Source organism: Aotus nancymaae, unplaced genomic scaffold, assembly GCF_030222135.1.
Source record: "Aotus nancymaae isolate 86718 unplaced genomic scaffold, 86718_ANA_hifiasm-v0.15.2.pri h1tg000016l, whole genome shotgun sequence".
NCBI classification, from domain to species: domain Eukaryota; kingdom Metazoa; phylum Chordata; class Mammalia; order Primates; family Aotidae; genus Aotus; species Aotus nancymaae.
The window spans coordinates 50592447-50609348 of record NW_026988428.1 but is presented as its reverse complement, the minus strand read 5'-3'; positions in this window follow the sequence as shown (position 1 = coordinate 50609348).

Genomic DNA, 16902 nt, shown 5'->3' with positions numbered 1-16902 from the left:
CCCTTCCTCTGGGATATTTCATTTCCTCCTTAACATTTAGCATATTCCCTTTGCCTGTTTCGCTCACTTGCACTGTTTAATATCCAAGTGCATGTAACTGCAGAAGCCACTTGTCAGGCTGACCTGCCACTGATATTCCTGTTTGTTTTTATCATATGCTCACATCCAAGCAGACTCATTCAAAGACATATCTGTCTTTTGCTCAGGCCTTTGATGCATATTGTGTCCTGGACTGTATGTGTCATCATACCCAGAACTCACTCACTTGTCCATCACCTCCTTCTGTGCATTGCAAAATTAACCAGAGCCTCCATCATTCGTAAACAACACGCTCTCTGCATCTTAACTTTGTTTGTCAAAATGGGACAGCCCTATTACCAATGAGTAGTTTCATTAATGCCTTGTGCTTACACTCAGTATTCATTCATGCATTCCTTTATCCATCAGTTATAATTGGGCACTTTGTATGTATTAGCAACTATTAAGATATTAGGGATACAAAAATTATAAGATTAGGTCTTTGCCCATCAAGAGCTTCATCTGTAATTATAGATATATGGAAAGCAGAGGGGCTTTGGAGTCAGAAAATCTTGGGTTTATATACCGACTCTGCCCTCAACTAGCTGTGAGAGAGTTTAACCTGTTAAGTTTTGTCATATGTAAAATGGGGAAAATAACATCCACATTCCAGTTTTGTCATTTGGATTAAATGATATAATTTTCAAAGCATTATTAAATGGTAGATTAGAGAACAGAGATAGTTTAAGCCATGCAAACATTCCAGGGTTTTTTCTGTTTTAGTTGGAAACACACATTTTTCCTTTCAAGGAAATGTAAGGACTGGGGCTACCAAGAAGCACCAGAGACAAGAGAAGGTGTCCCACTGCCAGACCTCATCCCAGCACCAAGAGAGGCCAGCTCAACACAGGGTGGAAACACCTCCTTGTTCCTTCCTAATCCTGCCTGGCATCAGTCCCCAGGCCGACTGGCAGCAGGAGTGGCCAGTACTTGATAGTAACCCTGACTGGAAGAAGCATCAAAGACAGAGAAGCAGTGACAGCAGCCCCCAGCCCCAGAGCATCAGCAGTGTTGGCAGCACCCAAGAAGGGATGATTCCGGAAGCAGAGGCTCCTCAGATTCCTGGCTTCCAGGCACTTAGTTCAGCAAAATTGACCTTGACATCAACTCTTAACTGCAATGACCTATCCCTTGATTCAAAACAAAACAAAACAAGAGTCCAGGGTTGGAACACAGGAGGGAACATGGATTCCAGAATAATTCTTCTGGATCCAGCCAGGAACTTTGGGTTTCACTGAGTTCTTGTTTCCTGTAACCACACACCATTGTCTTTCCCAGGTTTGTGGTTACAGAGACATCCACTGCCATGTGCAGAACTGCAAGCCTAATGTATTGAGTGTTTTCCATATGCCAGATGCCTTCTACATGTTTGTGTATATACATTGCATTCTCACAATTCTTTAAGATAAGTGTTATTATCACCCATTTTACAGATGAAGAATCTATGATCAGAGAAAACCTAAGAGCCTTCTTCATGACCACACAGGGGAAAACTTGGATTTCAACGTGGTGGATGCCTTACTTATATAGCCCGGTAGCTTCTGGCTCCCACTTTGTAGGTGCTCAGCTTTTATGGAATGAATTTTGAATGCATCTTGGGTCTACTTCCCTCTTCACAGTACCCAGGAGATTCAAATATGGGCACTTAAGGTTTTCATGCTATTACTTACTTTGTCATCTCCTGAGGAGGGCGAGGGACTGTGGATTGTGCCCTGGGGAATTGTCAAAAGTGCTGTTCAATGACCTTGCTTCGCTTCAGATAACTTTCTCTTTTATTGTGTGTGTGAATGTCTGTGCACACATCTATATGTATATCTGACTTGCTGCCTGAAGTAACATTTCACAGAGGGAACTGGGATTTCTTCATTACAAATTGAAACAGGAAAACATTCCCCTCGATGTTTTCATCAAGAACCTTTCCCGAATGAATCCACTAGACTGTTCGTTGTAACACAATGGCTACATAGAATGCTTTATTTATTTATTTATTTATTTATTTATTTATTTATTTATTTATTTATTGAGACAGGATCTTGCTCTGACACCCAGGTTGGAGTGTAGTGGTGCAATCACTGCTCACTGCAGCCTCAACCTTCCAGGTTCAAACAATCCTTCCACCTCAGCCTCCTGAGTAGCTAGGACTACAGTTGCATACCACCACAACCCAGCTAATTTTTGTAGAGACAAGGTTTCAGCCAGGCACGGTGGCTCACACCTGTAAAACCAACACTTTGGGAGGCCAAGTCAGGTGGATCACCTGAGGTTAGGAGTTCTAAGACTAGCCTGGCTAACATGTAGACAACCCATCTCTACTATATATACAACAATTAGCTGAGTGTGGTGGCATGTGCCTGTAATCCCAGCTACTTGGGAGGCTGAGGCAAGAGAATTGCTTGAACCTGGGAGATGGAGGTTGCAGTGAACAGAGATCGTGCCACTGCACTCCAGCCTGGGTGACAGAGCAAGACTCTGTCTGGCACGGTGGCTCACACCTGTAATCCCAGCACTTTGGGAGGCTGAGGCAGGTGGATCACGAGGTCAAGAGATGGAGACCATCCTGGTCAACATGGTGAAACCCCGTCTCTACTAAAAATACAAAAAATTAGCTGGGAATGGTGGCACGTGCCTGTAATCCCAGCTACTCAGGAGGCTGAGGCAGGAGAATTGCCTGAACCCAGGAGGCGGAGGTTGTGGTGAGCCAAGATCGCGCCATCGCCCTCCAGCCTGGGTAACAAGAGCGAAACTCTGTCTTAAAAAATAATAATAATAAATAAATAAATAAATAAATAATAAAAAAGAGTTTTGCCATTTTGCCCAGGGCAGTCTTGAACTCCTTGAGGTCAAGTGATCCACCCGCCTTGGCCTCCCAAAGTGCTGGGATTACAGGCATGAGCCATCAAGCCTGGCCTAGAATGCTTTATTTTAATGTGTATTTCATGTTTTATTCTGCTTTACAGTTTTAAACAGATGCTGTCTCCCTAACTAGATTACATAGTTCTATAGTAAGACTCATTTTTTCAGTGCTGTTGGTATTCATACTGAATTCTGCAGGTGCTCATTAAATACTATTGCTTTTGAGGCACCACGTGTGTGTTGAGGTGGAGTAGGGGATGGAGGAGAGACAGCAGCAAGAGGAGCTGGGCTTTTTAAATAAAAGTCACTTGGAAACCTAACCCCTATTCCCAGGGCCACTCAGCCTTGGGAAGGCTAGGGAAGCAATAACACCAAGAAAATTTTCACAAGAGTGTCTGATCTGGCCCCTCTTAAGAAACTCCAGCCCTCTACCAGGCCTTTTGCAGTCACTGAGGAAATCCTCAGAAGACTCTCAGAGTTAATCCTCCTGGCTGCGACATGGCAGACTTTTCTCTCCCCTCCTCCCACAGTACTTGCTCAGATATCAGATGGTTGTACAGATATCCAGCAACAGGTGGCCACAGCGTTACCTCTGTCACACATATCACACTGGCCAAGGGAATCCCAGGTGGCTGATTTGAATGGCATTTCCAGTGTGTAACTGCTGCGACATGTGCTGACTGCCTTCAAGCTGAACAGAGGAATTTACCCTATCCGTTACTTGGGTTATGTTCCATTACAGGCCATGGAGCCACCCTACCTTACCTGTGTCTTACAATACTGATGAACAGCTTCTTACTGGACATGTTCCTCCCTGGGTAAGACCAGAGCCATAGAGAAATCTGAGCATATAAACCTTGTTAACCTCAGAATTACCCCTCCCGTCTGACAATGACCCATTGTCCTTGGACCAAGCTTACACACTTCAACATTCTTTGGGTCAATTCCCTCCCATAAAGTTCCATGATTATTCTTGCAAATAACTCCTTAGCAGGCAGGACTGCCCTGCTGATCCTCTAGACATGTTAGTGGAATATCAGGATTTGCAGTGGCTTACTACGCCCTAGTCTCACTCTAGAGCACTGCTATACACTGCTATACATCGGCTCCCACTGGTCATTTTGAACAGTGTTCTAATGAATTTCTGTGAACCTCATCATCCTCACCCCCGGATCTCTTTAGCCACATCAGAGTTATAAGTGGGTTTGGAATCTTTTCATGTTATATCATAGGGTTTAGAAAGCTAGTTCGTTTCTTAGCTTTTATTTTAAAAAGTAGTCCTTAAATTATTTATTTAAATAAAATATAATTTTTCAAGTAATCTTTAAATTATTTAAAACTAATCCTTGATAGTAAATCCATTAAACTATTTTATCCTAAGTACATGTGAAATTAGTTTTAGTAAGGGTTATCCTATTTGTGAAAAAGTTGCCGAAGAGTTGGAAACTTGACAGTCAGCCAGGATGAAGTAATACATTTTTTTGTTTTTTCTTTTTGAGACAGGGTCTCACTCTGCTGCTGAGGCTGGAGTACAGTGGTACAATCTCAGCTCACTGCAACCTCTGCCTCCTGAGTTCAAGCAGTTCTCCTGCCTCAGCCTCCCAAGTAGCTGGGATTACAGGCACCTGCCACCACCCCTGGCTAATTTTTTTAAATTTTTAGTAGAGATGGGGTTTCACCATTTTGGCCAGGCTGATCTTGAACTCCTGACCTTAGGTGATCCACCTGCCTCCCAGAGTCCTGGGATTACAGGAGTGAGCCACTGCACCTGGCCGAAGTAGTATATTTTAAAACTTATATATGTATATATATATATATATAGGAGTAGAGTCTATGTTACCCATTTCTAAAGCCTGCAGATTTCTCAAAGGTCTTCCTAAGAGGAAGACCTTTTTATCTTGAGGCCAAAATGAAAATTTGAGGGACATAAATACCTTTGAGTATTTTGGAAAATGTCTACATCAGGAACTCTACTGGGAGACAAACTAAATTTCTATTGCTTTTTCTATACCTTTTATATCCCTACCCATCAAAGGAAAAAAAGTATTTAGAATTGTGTTTAATTGATTCAAGTTTGTTTGTTAATTTGGGGAATTTGAGGAGTTTGCTTCAATTTTTGGTATTTAAATTAAGAAACCGGAATCTTGAATGTATAATCTTAGTTGTTATAACACAGCTAATCTTGGTTAAGCTGGTAATGTGTTGCTTAGACAAAGACAACTTAATCTTCTTATTTTTTATCCCCAAGGAGATTATGCATATGTAATCAGAAAAATCCTGTCTAAAAACTGAACTAGGAGTCTTCAAGCTTTATGATATTGTGAACTTTCCTAAACTCTGACACTGTCTATAGCAGCTCTCTTAATTTGGATCATGTCTGCATGCAATAAGTGTATAGATGTGAATTGTAATATTCTGCGTAAGTTTTTTCTTTGACTTTTTTTTTTTTAACCAAATGAAACAAACCAAGAGAAAAATATTCAGGTGATAGTTCTTATTTCAGTAGCTTAGAAGAGATAACCCTATTGAACAGAAAGTAAGAGTGATTGTCACATGGTCCTAAACTTCTGTGACTTTACAAAGCTCCTGAACTTTGGTAAATGTGCATAGCAGTAGAAAACAGGCAACTTGGCTGGGTGCAGTGGCTCATGCCTGTAATTCCAGCACTTTGGGAGGCCGAGGCAGGTGGATCATCTGAGGTCAGGAGTTCGTGACCAGCCTGGGCAACATGATGAAACCCTGTCTCTACTAAAAATACAAAAATTAGCTGAGTGTGGTGGTGCACGCCTGTAATCCCAGCTACTTGGAAGGCTGAGGCATGAGAATCGCTTAAACCCAGGAGGCAGAGGTTACACTCAGCTGAGATTGCACTACTGCAGTCCAGCCTGTGTGATAGAGTGAGACTATCTCAAGAAAAGAAAAAGAAAAAAAAGAAAGCAGGCAATTGAAGGTCAGATGTCCACTCAATGAGAGACAAAGGGAGACAGAGGCACACTGATAGCAGCTAATAAATACAAGAACTGAGGCTGCTTGGTAGAGGGTGTCATTGCATCAAATAATCATTTTAAATAATTTATGCAAATTAAATTATGCCTGCTTTTTAGAGAAATGGAGAGATGTTAAAATAGCATTTGCCTGCCATCCCCATCAGTGATTATCCTCCCCAGACTGAGACAAGAGACAGGAATCTACCATGACCCAATCTGTCTCAGATCCCTTGTGAGCACCTAGCCATATTTAAAAGTTCAATGTGGCCCCTACAATGCAAATCAATTATTTTATCTGCTGTTCAACCAAAGAAAACCTGGCAGTCTTGAGCTTCATAAGAGATGATTGGTTAATCTCCATCAGGTGGCTTCCTGAGGAATTTTCAAGGTAATTTTGAACACCTCCATTTTGTCTTGAGCTGATTTTAGGATACTTTTCCTGAGTAATTTGCTATCCTCATATACAATCATTACTACTATTTACCTCTGTCCTTGCTCCCTTCATCTCTAAGAAAAAAAATATTCTGTGATTTCACTTCTCTGTCCCACACATACTTGTTTGAAAATATCGGACTAGAAGGTGGTTGCTTAGAAGCATTTCAAGCATGCTTCATTCACCTAGAACCAAAATAGTGTGTAGACAATCACACTTTGAATACATTATCTGAAAGGGAACACCAGAGTTCAACAGAAAAGTGAAAGGAAACTCTAAAACTGAGAAAGGACAAGGAAACTGTCAGCTTGAGTGACCAGGACTGACCAGCAGCCAGAAGTCCCCAATATGGGAGAGGGTGAGTGACTATCTTTCTGTGGTCCACTTTCCCACTGGAGAATCGTACAATCCAGGCCACAGGTGTGTGCCTTGACCCTCTGAGGAGTGGGAAGTAAGTGTGGCGTGAGCTCCAGCCACCAGCACTAGAACTTGGTACCATACCAGGATCTGAGCAGGATGAGAGTTGTCATGGAGGCTTGGTCTTGAGGTGGGCAGGGCTCTTATATCCCAGGGCTGAGATGTGGACTGGCAGGAACTGCCTGGTCTGACTGAACAGCAGGGTTAGCTGCAACAGCTGGGATTGGGGAGGGATTCCCTCTGGGACTAAGGCATAAGAGGAACATAAGTGCCCCACCTGTCAGCCAAAGCTGCGGCCATTGAGACCACCCCACACTCCCCGTGGGAGGACTTCAGTGTGGCTGTAGTCATTTCTCAGCCAAGCACTCTTCAGCCAAACATTTATGCCTGGCCTCTGTCCTCCTGGGTGTGACAGGTTAGGCATAAACCCCATACCACCACAATCTCAGCTGGTTCTTGCCTACCAGCACCACCCAGTGACCCGGAGGCTAGCCCATGCAGCTAATTGCAACCCCCATCAATACAAGAACACGGCCCTTGGAGACTAAAAGAGCATCTCACCACCACTGCTACTGCCACCACCCATGCCACCCTGGTTTCCAGGAGCTCAAAAGCCTGATCACTCACCCAGTATACCACTAATACAACCAAGATCCAAGAAAGCCATGTGGAGGCTCAAGAATTGACCTGCCTAAAACCACCAACACATGTGCCAGCATATCTGAAAACCAGTACAAAGAACTTGGAAAACCAATACAGGATAGGAATGAGAAAATTACCAAAGAGACAGCTATCTTAAAAAACAAACAAAACAGAAATTTTGAAACTGAAAAATTCATTGAAGGAAATATAAAATACATCTGAAAGTGTCAACAATAAAGTAGACCAAGCAGAAGAAATAATTCAGAACTTGAAGATAGGTCTTTTGAAATAATCCAGTGAGGCAAAAATAAAGAAAAAAGAATGAACAAAACCTTTAAGACATTTTGGACTGCACAAAGTAACTCAACTTATGAATTACCAGTATTTCCAAAGGTAAAGAGAGATTAAAAAAAAAACTTAGAAAAGCTATTGAACAAAAATGGCAGATGAAAATTTCTGAAGTCTAGCATGTTGTTTAGACATCCAGGTACAGAGGTTTAGCAATCCATAGGAAAATGCAATGCCAAAATGACTTAGCCATGACATATTAAAAACAGACTGCCTAAAGCCAACATGAAAAAACAAATTCAGCAAAGGAATAATCAACAGAGTGAACAGATCACCTGTGGGATGGAGAAAATATCTGCAAACTGTGTATCTCATAGAGGGTTAATATCTGGAATATACAAAGAACTCAACAACAACAACAAAAACCCCACAAATGATTCCATTAAAAAGTGGGCAAAGGACGTCAATAGACATTTTTCAAAAGAATACATGCAAATCACCAACCGGTATATGAAAAAATACTCAACATCACTAATCATCAGAGAATTGCAAATTGGAACCACAATGAGATAGCATCTTACCTATGTCAGGATAGCTATTATTAAAAAGTCAAAAAATAACAGATGTTGACAAGGATGTGGAGAAAAGAGAACTCATATACACAATTGGTGGAAATGTAAATTCTTAAAACCTCTATGGGAAACAATATGAAGATTTCTCAAATAAGTAAAAATAGAACTATCATATCCACAATTAAACTACCACATATCCACAATAGAACTACCAGATTCAGCAATCCCACTGCTGAGTATCTACCCAAAGGAAAAGAAATCAATATATCAAAAATATACCTGCACACATGTTTATTGCAGCACTATTCACAATAGAAAAGTTATGGAATTAACCTAAGTGTCCATCAACAAATGATTAGAAATATCATTCATCGCTATATACACACAAAGGAATACTATTCGCATAAAAAAGAACAAAAGCATTTCCTTTGCAGCAATGTGGATGGAATTATAAGTTATTATCTTAGGTGAAACAAATGAGACACAGAAAGACAAATATTGCACATTGTCACTCAAAGGTAGGAGCCAAAAAATGTATACCATGTATACACATGGATGCAAAGAGTAGAATGATGGACAATGGAGACTTGGAAGGGGTCAGGGGTTGGATAATGAGAAATTACTTAACAGGCACAATGTGTATTATTTGGGTAATGGATACCCTAAAAGCCTTGAGTTGACCACTATGCAATCTAGGCATGTAACAAAATTGCATTTGTACCCCATAAATTTATACAAATAAATAAGTAAAATAAAAAATAAAATATGAGATTAAGTTGGAGGTGGGGAGAGAGTGGGCTGTGTTTTTTCTCCAGAACTCTTCTCAGCTGGACTTGGCTCTATCACCCCATTGGAACCCAGACCTCTGTTTATAGTATGCATGCACTATACTTTTTATGGTCCTGCTCAATTTCATCTAGTTGAAAACCGAATTCCAGCTTCTCTAGGCTGAGGCTCTGTTGTCCCCTTCACAGTGAGGCCTGCCGTGGCCATGCTATTTAAAATGGTACTGTCTGTAGGGCACAGCGGCTCACGCCTGTAATCCCAACACTTTGGAGGCCGAGGTAGGCAGAAGTTCAAGACTAGCCTGGCCCACATGGTGAAACACCATCTTACTAAAAATATGAAAAAAAAATATTAGCTGGGCATGGTACCTGTAATCCCAGCTACATGAGAAACTGAGGCAGGAGAATCAGTCGAACCCAGGAGGCAGAGGTTGCAGTGAGCCAGGATAGCGCCACTGCACTCCAGCCTGGGTGACAGAGCAAGACTCCATATCAATAAATAAAATAAAATAAAATTAAATGGTGTGTCACCTGTCAATGTTCCCAATGCCTCTAGCCTGGCTCTCCTTTTTTGTCTTTCTCATAGCACTATCACCTCATTTTTTTGGACTGTTTTATTCTGACACACAACCTTTTAATTATGTTTATTGTTTGTGCCTATTACTCCCTATTAGAAGGTAAACTCCACAAGGCAGGGATCTTTATCAGTCTGCCTAGAGATGCGTCTTAATCACCTAGAACAGTGCCTGGACCATGGTAAGTGTTTAATACATAATTGCTGAATGAACATGTGAGGCTTCTGCATCCGAATGTCCTGGGGAGAAATAGTTTGAGGAGCAATTACTGGCTTAACGCAGATCTTATATCTGTCTAAATTCCCTCACTTTATCATCATTTAAAACAGGCCATGGATAATTAGTAAAATTTCCAAAAACTGCTCATCAGTTACTAGAGCTGCATGAAAAAAAAGCACAATGTCTAAAACAACTGACCATTTGACAACAGATCAAAACTCGTTACTGCAAATAGATACGGAACAGAAATCTGTATGACAGAAATGTCTAAATCTAGCCAATGGCCCATTTATTTTAAATTAGTTCCTTATCCACAAAATCCTATTACAGCAAAGTGATTTAAAGAGATTCTTCATCTTCTTTTTAATATAACTTAACCTGGGTATTAAGAAGATTTCAATTAAATAGTTTGATGAGGAATCTACATTTTCTAGACCACAAGAGTCATTTAAAACAAATGACACTTTTAAAAAACTCTGCTATTATCAAAATCTCAATAACGTCTGTCTTTTCCTAGAGTGTATATAGTATTGATGTAGACAAGGCTTGAATTTTTTGCTTCCTTAATTTTTACCTGCAAGTGCCCCCAAAGGGCAAAAATACACATTTTAAACTGCTTAAAGAGTTATTTAAAACACCAACCCACATTTTTCTTTACAACATTTGAAATTTACCACTGCCTACTCATTTCAAGTGTAACTATGATGTACCTGATAGAATTGAACATTAGCAAATCAATGAAATTCCATTTCAGCACTGTGAGCCACATTTTCTTTTTTTATTAAAATTATAGTTTGTCCAGTCTCATTTTTTCATGTTCAGCCATTGTAATTTGCACAGCTGATTTGAGCCACAAAGGTATGAAGATGATATTTTTCTGAGACAAAAAATGCACCACATGCCATAACAGTTTTTGGAATCAGCCATACATGGATTAGAATCCTGGATCCATCCCTTCCCAGCTGAGCTTGACTTTAGGTAAGGTCTCTAACTATCCTGAGACTCAGGCTCTTCATTCATAAAATGAGCCTATTAACATCTACTTTGCAGTATTGCCATGGCTAAACTTCTAATACAATGTCTGGCTGTAGATAGAGGCAATACATCCTATTTGTGAAATAAATATATATTATGGCATATTGCATCGTAAATCATAACTGTAGTCATGATCATTAAGTTTTCTGATTTGGTTATCATGTATTTCAAAATTTCATAAAGGGACAAAGTCTAAATCTCTCTTAAGTATGTTTAATCAATTGCTTTTATTGAAAAACATTATGTGAAGTAGGAGTTATCCTAAAAAATCAAGGTCATAGAACCACTTTCTTTATAGGTCTTGATTCTTGCTTGAGATCCTGGAAGCAATCTTAACATTTTAGGAGGCCCGAAGGTCACTATTGGGTCTTTGTTTAATCAAAGGGAAATACATACCAGTTTCTAACTGTTAGGAGTTGAATTGTGTCCCTCAAAAAGATGTTGAAGTCTTAACTCCTAGTACCTGTGAATGTGGTCTTATTTGGATATCGGGTCTTTGCAGATGATCAAGTTAGGATGAGGTGATCAGGATGGGCCCTAATCCAATACGGCTGTGTCCTAATAGAAAGGAGCAATTGGATACATATTCACACCCAGGGAGAGCACGGCGTGAAGATGAAGGCAGAGATCAGGGTAATGTACCCACTCATCAAGGAATGCCAAAGATTGCCAGAAAACCACCAGAAGCTAAGCCAGAGCATGGAACATATTCTCCCTCACAGCACTCAGAAGGAAATTAAGCTGCTAACACCTTGATTTTGGACTTCCAGCCTCAAAAACCATGAGACACTAAATTTCTGTTATTTAAGCCACCCAGTTTTCGCTTTGTTACGGCAGCCAAAACAAGCAAATCCAGAGGTTCAGGTAATACAGTGGCTGTTTAGATAGGAGGGAAGCAGCTTGTATGTAGCTCTTGGCATTGTTGCCACATCGGTGTGCCCAACTTCTAGCTCTGGGAGGGAAAGCAGTATCTGGAACGTATATTTCACTTAAGTTTAAACGTACCTGGTTGCCTGGCCTCCAGGTGGAGAGAAGGAGAGGTGGAGAGATGCAGGGGGGTGGGGAGAGGGAGAGAGTGAAGAATAAGGAACGGACCAAGGAGGAGGACAGGGAGGGGGGAAAGAAAAAGTAAGCTGAAGATCAACAAAGTTGTCAAAATGTTGCCAAGAAGAGGGTGGTGGCACAGAGGTTTTAAACTTCTTTCCCCTCCTCTGCTCCAGGCAAAGAAGTCTTGCCATCATCAGGGCAGGGTTTTTTGTTTTTTGATTTTTTTTTCCTCTTTACCCAAAGAAAGCAAGCTTTAAGCATACACCCGTCCCACTAGCTGTGTAAACCGAGCTGCACTAGCTGCAGCTGAGCAATTGTTAAAGCGCTAGCTCCTCCTGGCCAGCCTTAGCCTGCAAAGCACCAAGGGTGGCTAGAAGGAGATTAATATGGTTTGGCTGTGTCCCACCCAAGTCTCATCTTGAATTGTAGCTCCAATAATTCTCACGTATTGTGGGAGGGACCCAGTGGGAGATAATTGAGTTGTGGGGGTGGTTTCCCCTATACTGTTCTCGTGGTAGTGAATAAGTCTCTGGTTTTATAAGGGGTTTCTCCTTTCGTTTGGATCTTATTCTGTCTTGCCTGCTGCCATGTAAGATGTGCCTTTCATCTTCTGCCATGATTGTGAGGCCTCCCCAGATTAAACCTCTTTTTCTTTATAAATTATGAGTCTCAGGTATGTCTTTATCAGCAGCATGAAAACGCACTAATACAGAGATTCTCACTTCCCACCTCCCCACCCCAGATCAGGCCCAACTCAGGCCTTCTGTGGCTAATAGGGCCGATAGAACCATTAGCTGTTAGTGCTTATTCTTGAATAAACCAAAGTAGTGCTGGAATGCTTCCATCTGCCATGTACACACACAAATTTGAGGTCTCTAAACAATGTAGTAACCAGTAGTCATCATTTATTGACTACCTAGTGTATGCCAAGTGCTGTACAAAGTATTTGGCACATGCATTATTTCACAGGCATTCTTTTAACAATAAATAAAAGCCTACTGGCCAGATGCAGTGGTTCACACCTGCAATCCCAGCATGTTGGGAAGGCCAAGACAGTAGGATCACTTAAGCCTAGGAGTTTGAGAACAGCGTAGGCAGTATAGTAAGACATTGTCTCTACAAAAAATTTAAAAATTCGCTGGGTGTGGGGAAATGCACCTATAATCCCAGCTTCCACTTGAGAAGCTGAGGTGGGAGGATCGCTTGAGCCCAGGAGGTGGAGGCTGCAGTGAGCCATGAGTGTATCATTGCACTCCAGCCTGGGTGACTGAATGAGAACCTGGTCTCAAAAAAGTAAAGCAAATAAAAGCCTATTATGTACAAGTCATTAAACTTGATGCTGGAAATGCAATGATGAACAGGACAGATACAATCCCTGCCCATGGTAGACAATATTTTTCATTTACCAAATACTCTCTCTACCTTTTTTCCCCCAATTATATTGTACAAAATCTCATTCTCCCAGCTTCCCCTGCAGCTTGAAATTCTAAGCCACACATTTATGCCCACAGATATATGAATGTTTTGCTGCTAAAATTAGAGAGAGATGGTTATCTTAATCTCTTTCCCTTTCTTCCAGCTTTATTTAGATGTGATGGCTAGAGCTGCAGTAGTCATCTTGAACCCATGAAGTAAATAAAGATCAAAAGAGTCAAAGAGACATCCTAATACGATTTAGCTTCTGAGACATTGCCAGCAACCAAGACCTCTGAACTTTTTGGTTAGAGGGAAAAAGTGGAAGTTTGTATATTTAAGCCTCTGTTAGCCAGGCTTTCTGTTATTTGTAGCTGAATGTACTTCAAAATGGATACAACTGTCTTGATAAAGTTTATATCTATCTGGAGAGACAAGCATGACCAATATACTTCACAATAATTATTTAATTTGGATTGTGACAAGTGCTGCAAAGAACTATAGAACAGTAGGGGCGCGGGCCACAGGTATGTCTGACTCCAAAGTCCATGCTGCCTAGAAACAGACTTAGATATAATCAAGATTCTGCCACTCACTTGTTATGTGACTTTGGGCAAATAACTTTCTAAGCCTCAGTTACCCCTGTAATCTGTGAAATAGGGACTATGATTATCTCTTAGAGATTTGTCATGAGCATTAAATTGTAAAGTGCAGATAAAATGATTTGTGGGTTCCTAGCACATACTAAGCACTCTGTAATAAGTCATCATGATTGTGTTATTATATTATGTATCACATGTTATGTTATATTATGTATCCCAGATTTCTGATACCATAATCATTATCACATATTATTATGTATCACATATATAATCTGATAATGATTATCTTATTAGAATTCTAAAATGACCCCAGGAATCCCACTCCCTCATGTACAAGCCTTGTATAATCTTCTTCCCTGAGTGTTTGCAGAACTTGTGAATATGACAGTAGATCTCGCCTGTGATTACATTACCTAATATTGCAAGTGGGAGATTATTCACAGTGGGCCTGGCCTAATCAGGTAGGCCCAGCAGTATCCCCAGATATTTATAGAGAAAAAAAAAAGCCAGAGATGTTCTCCTACTGGCTTGAAAGAAGCAGTAACAACTATGTTGTGAATTACTTATGGCGGCCACTTGACAAAGAACTGAAAACACCCCTCAGGAGCCTAGAGTGCTTGCTGGCCTACAGCTAGCAAGAAAATGGGTAACTTAGCTTAGTCTATAGCAGCAAGGAAATCATATGCTAACAACATGAGAGCTTGCAAGAGGTCCCGAACCTTAGATGACATAGCAGCCCCAGTCGACACCTTGATTTCAGGCTGGGGAGACCCTGAGCAGAGAACCCACCTGAGCTTAACCTACAAAACTCTGGAGACAATCAGTTTGTCTTGTTTTATGGCACCGTGTATGGTAATTTGTGGTACAGCTATAGAAAATGAATGTAAGTGTATATATTATTATTATAGTATGTGGACTGATACATAGTCATGTGTCACCTATTGACAGGGATACTTTCTGAGAAGTGCATTGTTAGGCTATTCCATCGTTGTGTGAATATAAGAGAGTGCGCTGACTCAAACCTCAATAGTATAGCTTACTACACACCTAGGCTATATTGCATAGCCTATTGCTACTAGGCTATAAACCTGCACAGCATGTTTCTGTACTGAATACTATAAGCAATTGTAAAATAATGGTATTTGTGTATCTAAATATATCTCTACATCAAAAAGGTATAGTACAAATATGGTATAAGAGATTAAAAAAAATAGTACTGTAGAGGCAAAGGAAAAGCCTTCTGCCCTCTGAAGTTTCACTGAAAATCAACTGACAAAAGGCAGATTAAGAGGAGAAAAGGGCATACATATATGTCCTAATGTGCATAATACAGGGGAATTGCATGAGAATGATTATCCAATAACCCAATACAATTCAGGTCTTTATATAACTTTCATAAGAGAAGAGGAGATGGGGGAAATGTGGTAATTGAGGAATTGTAAATGATTTTTAGAGGGAAGTGAGTAGACTTGGAGAATATATAATGCCCTGGGACAAAGTCTGTTGGGCTTGGAGAACAGATAATGGTTTGTGACAAATGTCTGTCCAGATGTGTTGACAGACTTTAGCCTTTCTTCCCGCAATATGAGCTAAGTTGATGAGAACTCAGGGAAGGAAGCACAGGTAATTGTTTTCTTCTTTAGTGGATCTGGACTCTGGGCAGATAAGGGAGTATCAGAGTGAAGCTTTTTCCAGTGCCTGACAGTCTTCAACGGCTTTTAATTTAAAATAACCAGCATACCAGAGTGTCATATTTTGAGGTGAACGTCTCTGGTCTTCAGTACACTTGATTAGGGCACTGACTGTGAATGAAGCTTGCCAGGCTGGAAGTGGCTCTGAGTGAGTCAGTGAGTGAGTGAGTGAGTGGTGAGAGTTTATAAATACCGCACATTTAGGCTACATTTAATTTATTTTAAATTTTTTTCTTCAATAATAACCTTAGCCTACTCTAACTTTATAAACTCTAATTTGCTAGTTTTTTACTCTTTTGTAATCACACTTAACTGAAAACACAAACATGTATAACTATGCAAAAATATTTTGTTCTTTATATACTTTATTGTACAAACTTTTTCTATTTAACAAAATGTTTTAACTTTTAAATTTTTTTATTGAAAACAAAGACACAAACACACGTTATCCTAAGCCTACACAGGGTCAGGATCATCAGTCTCACTGTCTTCTCTCTCCATGTCTTGTACCACTGGAAGGTGTTCGGGGGCAGGCAGTGACAGGTATGGAGCTGTCATCTCCTATAATATCAATGCCTTCTTCTGGAATACCTTCTGAAGGACCTGCCTGAGGCTGTTTTACAGTTAACTTTTTTATGTAAGTAGAAGGAGTACACTCTAAAATAACAACAAAAAGCATAGTAAATACACAAGTCAGTAACATTCATTTATTATCAAATATTATGTACTATACATAATTTTATGAGTTATACCTTTTTTTTTTTTGAGATGAAGTCTCAGTCTATTGCCCAGGCTGGGGCACAATGGTGCCATCTCGGCACGCTGCAACTCCTACCTCCCAGGTTCAAGCAATTCTCCTGTCTCAGCCTCCCCAGTAGCTGGGATTACAGACACATGCTACCACATCTGGCTAATTTTTTGTATTTTTTAGTAGAGACAGGATTTCTCCATGTTGGCCGGGCTGATCTCGAACCCCTGACATTGTGATTCGCCCTCCTTGGCCTCCCAAAGTGCTGGGATTACAGGCGTAAGCCAACTGTGTTATACCTTTATATGACTGGCAGCACAGTAGGTTTGTTTACAAAGCATCACCATCACCATAAACCCATGAGCAATATGTTGCACTACGACATTATGATGGCTACAATGTCACTAGGCAATAGGAGTTTTTCAGCTCCATTATAATCTTACAGGACTATCATAGTTTATGTGATCTGTCACTGAAGGAAAAGTTGTTTTTCAGTGCATGACTGTATTACATAAAA